Genomic DNA, 8,927 nt, shown 5'->3' with positions numbered 1-8,927 from the left:
GAGGGTTCTTCTTCTCTTTTCTAGAGAGTGAGAGGGTTCTTCTCTTTTCTAGAGAGTGAGAGGGTTCTTCTTCTCTTTTCTAGAGAGTGAGTGTATTTGAATCACTGTACCAATCTGGAGCATAAAACCACCACAACAAGAGACAAGAACAACAGCAAAATAACACGTGTGCTTTGTATATCCCTTTTATAACTAATATATTCAGCCTCTACCTGTTCCTGAGGCGTTGTGTTTTAGTTTTCTACTGTCCTGAAGCTCCCAATCTCAGGTCAATTATTTCAGCTTGGAATTCAGAAATAAATCAGTTGATGGTCGATGCCAAGTTTACCTCAAACATTATTAAAGGCAGAATCTGCAGTCATACTGTAGTTGAATGATTTAGCGAAGACAATATCTGCACTCATGCCGCGGATTATCTTGTCATTGGATGTCATAGGTAAATGGAATGGAATGGATAGCTCCATTCCTCTCTAGCTTTCCTCATAGGTTCCTGGCTTCTAGGGAGTTTCTCCTTGCCACTGTGCTTCTGCATCTGCATTGCTTGCAGGTTGATGTTTATTGTCCTGAATCTTGGCCTGGAGGCAGAACTGAGCGATTTCCACTAGATGGGCCAGTTGCAAAGTCAAAATATTGTAAATATTCATGAAAACAAAAATGTGCTTTTCGGTCTTCATTTAAGATTAGGGTTAGGCATTAGGGTTAGCAGTGGGGTTAGGGTTAGGTTTAACATAATATTTTATGACTTAAAACCTGTTCCAGCTAGTGATCACTATGCAGAGCTGCCTCCAGTTAAAATGGCGAAAAAGGTTAACCTGTGCATTGGTTGCTCTTTGGGGGTTTTAGGCTGGGTATCTGTAAAGCACTTTGTTACAACTGCTGATGTAAAAAGGGCTTATAAAATACATTTGATGGATGGATGGATGGATGGATGGATGATGGAGATTGGATGGATAGATGATGCATAAAGCGGAGGGAAAAGGATGAGTGATTTATAATGTTAATCATCCCAAGCAGCATCATTGGTCAGTTGAGACACAAAGAAGCCACTGATTAGATGTAAGTGGCGTGAAAGAAAGAGAGAGGGGGAGAGAGAGGGGGGGGGGAGAGGGAGAGAGGGGGAGAGAGAGTGAAGGGCGTAGACTACCTCACCAGTCACCACACAATGGTAAAGAAGAGAAGATTGAGATTTTTGCATGATGAGCTCATGCTGTGGCCAAGATAAAGTCTTTGGCTAATTGAACGGAAGGGCTTAGAACTTAAAGGACTGCTCTTTCTTTAGTCTCTCGTTTGTTCCGTAAACTTCTTTGAGGTCTCTGTGTACAGTAATGGATGTTGGACCGAAGACACATAACAGGAAGTTATCTTTTGGAATAGTCTCCTCTCAAAGACCATCCAGTTTTACCTCATCTTCCATTACCACCGTTAGCATAGAATTGCTTAGGTTTCGGCTTCACGATGGTGAAATTGGAAACATACCCCGAGTCGCTGGGCACGCCGCTCTCTTTCTTTTTAAGTTCCTCTTTTCTTTTTAATGTGTGCTTTTGTTGGGGAGAAGACAAAACAGGCTTTCGCAGGTCAAAGTTAACACCTTGAACCATCTGGACAGAGAGCATATCCAACCAATAAAAACATCAAGGCCCAGGAGGGATTATAGTCTGATCGTAGTAAAAAACAACCCACCTCTCTGTTAGGAGGATTAGTGTGTGTGTGTGTGCGTGTGTGTGTGCGTGTGCGTGCGTGCGTATGTGAGAGACGCATGGAATATAGACAAAATAGAGAAAAAACAGTAAGAGTGGGCATTTCACTGTAAGGTGAATTTTTTTATTTGATTTGAAGAGTGAAGTGTCCATTTGTTTCAGTATACTTCTCCTTGTATGGATGTTTTCCTACTAGACATACTAGATGCCGTCTTCAAATGATTATATAGATACAGGTAACTGCCAAAATAAAGGAAACAGCAACATAAACTGTCTTAATAAGGCGTTGGGCCACCATGATCCAGAACAGTTTCAATGCATCTTGGCATAGATTCTACAAGTGTCTGGATTTCTTTTGTAGAGATGCGACACCATTCTTACACGAGAAATTCCATAATTTGGTGTTTTGTTGATGGTGGAGGAAAACGCTCTCTCAGGCGTTGCTCCAGAATCTCCCATAAGTGTTCGATTGGGTTGAGATCTGGTGGCTGAGACGGCCAGGGCATATGGTTTACATCGTTTTCATGCTCAACAAACCATTACGTCACCACTCGTGCCCTGTGGATGGGGGCATTATCATCCTATGGGGACATCGCCATGGTAGCCAAAATAATGGCCACTATAATGGCCTGCCCAGCATGATGGGATGTTAATTGCTTAATTAACTCAGGGATCACACCTATGTGGAAGCACCTGCTTTCAATATACTTTGTACCCCTCATTTATTCAAGTGTTTCCATTATTTTGGCAGTTACCTGTATGCACTGCAGCCTATATTAATTAATGACAGTGAGGAGATTCAGCTCACCAACACACTACCTTTTACAGTACCTCCTCAACATGTTTTTGTCTGTGTGTGTGTGTGTGTGTGGTATGTAGTCACAGGTGGCTGAAATGTGTTGTTTATCGCTGCATCTGTTTCCTGTATGTCCCTAACCATGGTCACACCCAAAGACTCACATTTTCCCAGTCGCCCGACCGCATCACTTCCTGTATCTAGCGTCTGTAACTGACCTCAATGACTTTGGTAGGCAGTGCTATCTATCTTCTCTGGCCTGGCTATAGTGTGCATCATGGTATACGACCGTCTTGTGTGCGTGTTGGAGATTACAATATGACTTCGGTCCTAAAAAGGCTGTGGCCAAAGCCTCAAAATGGGGTGTGAAATTCCTCTTTTGGCTAAATGATGGTTTGTGTTGATTGCATGCTTACTCATAGTTGACTGTTCCCCTTCACCAAGATATATCATTGTCCATATCTTCTAGGACATTTTTCCCCAAGTAAATTTTTTCAAATTTTTTGGTCCAAACCTCAAAATATCCCAACACCGACTCACATATTTTGGTGACCCATGACTGAACTGGATCAAAATACACACTGAAGTAACAGAGGGGGTATTCACAGTCACACACGGATTCTTGCGGTAGAGAGTGAATTGTGGGTATATTTCATTTGAAATGTGTCTCACAATTCTTCCCTTGACACCCTGAAGGTCTTCTGGAATCAATTGTCGCCTCAACAGAATGTCAGCACTCTCAAAGAAAGACTCTCTCTCAATAAACCCACAGTCGCTTCTTCTGCCATATTAACTGTCCTGGCTTCAGGCATTGAGTGGCGGTTAGGCTAGGGTACAAACATTCACTCATTGAGAGAATGTTACTTAATAGAAATGAATGATTATTACCTCAGTAGCTCGGTCGGTAGAGCATGGTGATTGCAATTCCGGGAATGTGGGTTCGATTCCCGGGACCACCCTAAATGTATGCGTGACAGTAAATCGCTTTTGATAAAAGCATCTGCTCAATGGTATACATTATATGTTATAGGTGGATATAATGTTCTCCCCAGTGGGTCGTCATGAAGTTAAGCATTGACTCATTGTACTACCAGATCTCATCCCTTTCATGCAGCTTTTTTCAAATCATCATTAGAGTTGCATCATGCGGCCTTAGAATGTATTAAAAATCTAAACATATAGCCCAACGTTTGTATCACAACTAAAGTTGGATAAATAGCTCTAAATTAAGCACATAGTTGGACATGTTTCTTTGTTAACCGCTCAACACAGAATAGCCGCATGTGCGCACTCCCTCGGAAATCGTTTGGATTTTATTCATCTATGTTCAATTGTATTCTTCATACTATAAAATAATGTCACGGAATTCTAAGCAATTCTTGTCTGCTAAATGAACTAGTGTAGCCCACAGACATCAAGGCCAAACATAAGGACAATTCGGAGTATGCTATTCTGCTCTTCTGAAATAAACTACATTTTCTTCATATCGTATTTCTTTAGACCTGTCTAAAATAACTAATGGATTTATTGTGATGGTACTACTTAGTCACCTCTTTGAAAATCAGCCATAGAATGCCAACTATTTCATATAGTGTACCTACAGTACTTAAGTAACGCTAAGGGGTCACTGATGTGTTGGGGGAAGATCTAAAGGGGAATTTAGCTTATCCAAACCGACACTTGAAATCAGTATATGGGTCCCGCTCTGTGACTTTCCTGTCTGCTGCCAACATCACAGGTTTGGGGACAATGGCACATTGTGTGGTCGTCATTCAATCCCAGCGCTGCCATGCCGTAACATTGACACTGAGTGATGGCATAAAAATGATGTCACCGCGGCTGCCTTCGGGGAAAAACAAAGACCTACCTAACTTAAGACATGGCAAATCTGATCTGTGGTCAGATTAAAGCCAGAGATCACTGGGAAGAAGAAAGACCTGCCTACAGTAAAGACAATCTGATCTGTGGTCAGATTAAAGCTGTATGGATCACTAGGAGCGTGAAGAGACCCTAATAACATAGATGGGCTCATTGATTACACAGCAATAAGGGACTCCAACTTCTCCTCTAGAGTGACGGAGTGGCAAAGATATTTTGTTGACTCTTTCTGGGGTTTGACCCCTCGCCGCCTCACGTCAAGATGCTCCAGAATGACTTTAGTTTACATACTTCTGAGCTGAGGGATGACATCTGCTTATTTAGTATCTCAATGTGACATGCACAGCAGAGGAGGCTGGTGGGAGGTGTTATAGGAGGACAGGCTCATTGTATGGCTGGAATGGAATATTATATAACGATATCAAACATATGGAAACCACGTGTTTGACTCCATTCCATTTATTCCATTCCAGCCATTACAATGAGCCTGTCCTCCTATAACACCTCCCACCAGCCTCCTCTGATGTACAGTACCACTCCCAGAATACTCTATCTTTACTGTCCCTCAGTAAGCTTACTGTAAAGAGGCCGATCATTTACTTCATGGTTTATTTGTTTTGTTTCATGGCACAAATACTGCATTATTTCTGCCTGCTGATTTGAAAAATGTCTCTGGACTCAGATGGAAACTAAGTAGTTGTACATTTTCTCCTACAGGGAGTAACAAAATGCATGCCTTGGTAATTGTTGTGGACATTTTTACAGAAGCCCTCTACAGTGAAGTGTTGTGAGTGTGTATAATAACACAGGACCAGCATCTATACTATACCACCATGTGTGCATACATGCATACATACTGTACATGCATACACGCATATGCATGCACGCTCACACACTCACACACAGATAGATAGATAGATTTTTCTTTCTTTCTTACCCAATCAACACTCTTCACAACAATAATTACCCTTCCATTGATCTGCAGCTGTCCACACACTGCCTGCCTGTAAGTCTTCCATTAACAATACCACAGTATGGTATTGTCACATTTTCGAGGTTGACCATTGATTCAATGGAATATTTGGAAAATTACAGTTTACCATGAGAACATGGTATTTATACGCTATTTTGGTCAAGCACGTCGTAAATCTCTCCCAAAGCGTTGCCCCCCCAATGCATGCTGGGATTTTGGAATACTATATATACCTGGCTACAAGCGCTTTTCAGTCACGCTCTAGTGTACTCAATAGACAGGCGTGCATAAATGCTCTGCTTAGATATGTCAGACAGCCACGGTGTGGAATGGTATGACTTTATTTGGTTGTGGAGATGAATAAAAGCCTTACTAGTATCTGTATTTATCATTGCTCTCCATACTCCACCTGTAGACAGATACCATGAGGCTTTAGGTTTAATGTCCTGGTAAGGCTTTACTGTGCATCTAACGCATGAGACATCATCATGGAACGCTACCAGTCTCCAAACGTCTTTTAATCTCTCATATCAATTGCCTGTAGTAGCGTATCAGTAAGAGGAGATCTGTCCCACTGAGGCATTTCAACTCAACAAATATATGTGATGACGTTGAATCAACGTGGAAAACAGATTGGATTTGCAAAAAGTCATCAACATAAGGGCATTCCGTCTTTTTTTTCACCCAACCTTTAACGTAACATTGTTGAATTCACGTTAGTTATCATTTTAACCAAATGTAAATGAGAACTAGACGTTGAACTGACGTCTGTGCCCAGCGGGGTGTCTTCTTCAGAGACCTGCGACTCACTACTGTCACACTGCTGACAACAATGGTAGCGTGTCTGTGTCTCCACAGCCCCAGGCAAGGCAGAGGAGAGGGCATCATCAGACGGCCGTTTGACTTAGAGTCTGGGGACGGCCTTTCGGGACACTTGATTATCAGAGCCCGGCTTTCATGTGGTCAGCGTTCTCGCTAAAGAGGGGTCACTGTTATCAATTCAATAATCTGAGGCATTTAAAGGGAGCAACAGGGCGGCATTCTTGTTTCCAAAAAGGCTTGACTCTTCGCAAATAGACCTAATCCATCTTCCAGGCAAATCAGAGGAATTGCCCCCGATAGGTAGGCAGCAGCATCTCTTTAAACAGAGCCACACACACACACACTCCTTTTCAAAATGCTTCCAATTGAACTTCCTGGAATGTGCTCCACAATGTGAGAAGTCAGAGCTTGCGCAAGAAGTCGCCCAGTTTTTGATTAGAGTGGAGGAGGCTAATGATGCAAATCAGAGGAACGGCAGGACATGTATGTAGTCTGGGTTACAGCCATGCAGAGGCTGGAACAAGGACCCGCTTGAATGAAATGTACTGTAGTTCCACTGAGATGCTCAATCGCCTTATAACGTACAGCTACTGTAAACACGTAGCCTATAGATAGGCTAACATATAGAACATGATATCAGTTACCAGCCATAGAAATACAAAAAATAACAGCACTATCTTCCACAATTAAACAAAACACAATTTTCAGTTGGAAGTGCATGGGATAACGGCTTTCTTAGACTAACATGCAGCACATGTACAGTAGCTGCGTCCACGTAGCCTATGGATAAACAGACAATATTCACTTAGAAATAGAAAGCATTTGAGTATTGGTTTATCAGTCCTTGTGGGCTTTAAATGGAATTGAGTGCCAAGCCTTAACAAGATGGCTGGCAGATGTAGTAGGAAGTGGTGGTGTCTCTCCAAAAACACAATGTGTTCCTGTCTAATCCGTCTACGTCTTTATCTTCTTGGTGATAATAGTCAAGTATGAACAAGACCCTTTTGATGCTCTCTCCAGGATGTCGTCTTCACTACAGATGTAGGATCTTAATTTGATCACCCTGTTGCAGGAGAACTTTCCTGTAATACAGGACATTTTAAACTTGTAGTGTATTAGAGGTTTAAAAAGGTTTCGGAAGTTTGTAATCTCCTCTTGTTTTTCCCTTCCGAAAATGTATTTTCCTCTTCAACAATCTCCATGAATTATAATCCACATAATAATTCCCATTTTATTTTTTAGTCATTTAGCAGACACTCTTATCCAGAGCGACTTACAGTAGCGAATGTATACATTTCATACATTTTTTTCTCCGTACTGGTCCCCCGTAGGAATCGAACCCACAACCCTGGCGTTGCAAACACCATGCTCTACCAACTGAGCCACACGGGACCTGTTGCTACAGGATTATTTTTCTGCTGTAGAAAACTGTCTCAAATTTAAGATCCTACATCTGTAACTGTCATCTGCCCACTCTCCTTTTCTCCTGTTAGCCAAGAAAACGGAGGACTTGACTTTCCCCTCTTAATATTGCCATTCAATGATTCAGTCATTATTTTTCTTATTCTGTGGTCCTGATAGGCTACATTTAGTAAGGGATGTATGTTGCAGCTGACGCACGTAGTTGTTGCTTATTGTTTTTCATTTGGCAGGAGTTGAAACAAAACCCATTTCACATCATGTAGTTCTTATCTGGATTTCACAAGAAAAATGAATAACTCAGTCAAATAATACTGGAAACCACATGCTTTGTTTTGCCTACTTTTTATGGAAATACATTTCCAGACAGGCCGTCAACAATGGAATAAGTGATTTGATTCCAGTCATAGAAATACAAAAAACACAACATTTTTATCTGCAATTAAACTTAAGAAAATATTCTCTATTGGAATTACATGGGATAATGGCTTTCTTCTTCCAGGATCTCATTATGGTTCACATTCCGGAATCAAACATGTTTGTCCTTCCTTTAATGGCCAACTGTGCTACAAATGTTTAGCCACCTGCTGAAACGACTCGGCCATCAAACGGTTCAAACCGCATCATCGTCATCATCACGTCTGCTTGGACCACAGAGGTGGTGGTGTATACACTACAGGACACAGACAGACCGCTTGGATCATCTGTTTATCGTCTAGCTGGCCTGGGTGTGGCCAGCCCATCTGCAGGAAACTCAATGACTCACATCAAAGTCATACATCAAAAAGAGAACTACATTTTCTCTGGGCTTGACTTTGACCACACCAGCGACCAACCCCAGCGTCACCACGCATGATTTATAGACGTCTAGTCTGGACCCAACTGTGGGGATGGGGAACGCTGCTTTTACAACTGCACAGGTCACAAGCCTTCTGATTCAACTCCCCTCAATCCAAGTCAGAGGTAGTCAGGGTGGACTCCAGGCAGCATACTGGGCCAGTCGACCTGCCCTTGCCCCCTGACGTTTTTGGGATTGATGCGTGGGGGATTGTGTCCGACGTGGAGGGTGGAGGAGGCGAAACCCAACCCAACCCAACCCAACCCAAGGCAATACATGCTGTGTGATCCATTAATAAGAACCAGTTCTGATGTGCCGGGTCGAGAAGGTTTACAACAACATGGGTTGCATCCAAGACCTAAACCACAATTACTTAACCAAGTTCCCAGCGTTTGAATCTCCCAGTCAGTGGAATGCTTTAAAAGCAAACATAAAAGCATCATGTCATTCATTTCCTCAACCCCTCCCCCCATCCATACATGGTAACGCATCTTTCCATATGAT

Source organism: Salmo trutta, chromosome 4 (genome assembly GCF_901001165.1).
Source record: "Salmo trutta chromosome 4, fSalTru1.1, whole genome shotgun sequence".
NCBI lineage: Eukaryota > Metazoa > Chordata > Actinopteri > Salmoniformes > Salmonidae > Salmo > Salmo trutta.
Note: the sequence above shows the minus strand (reverse complement) of the source record.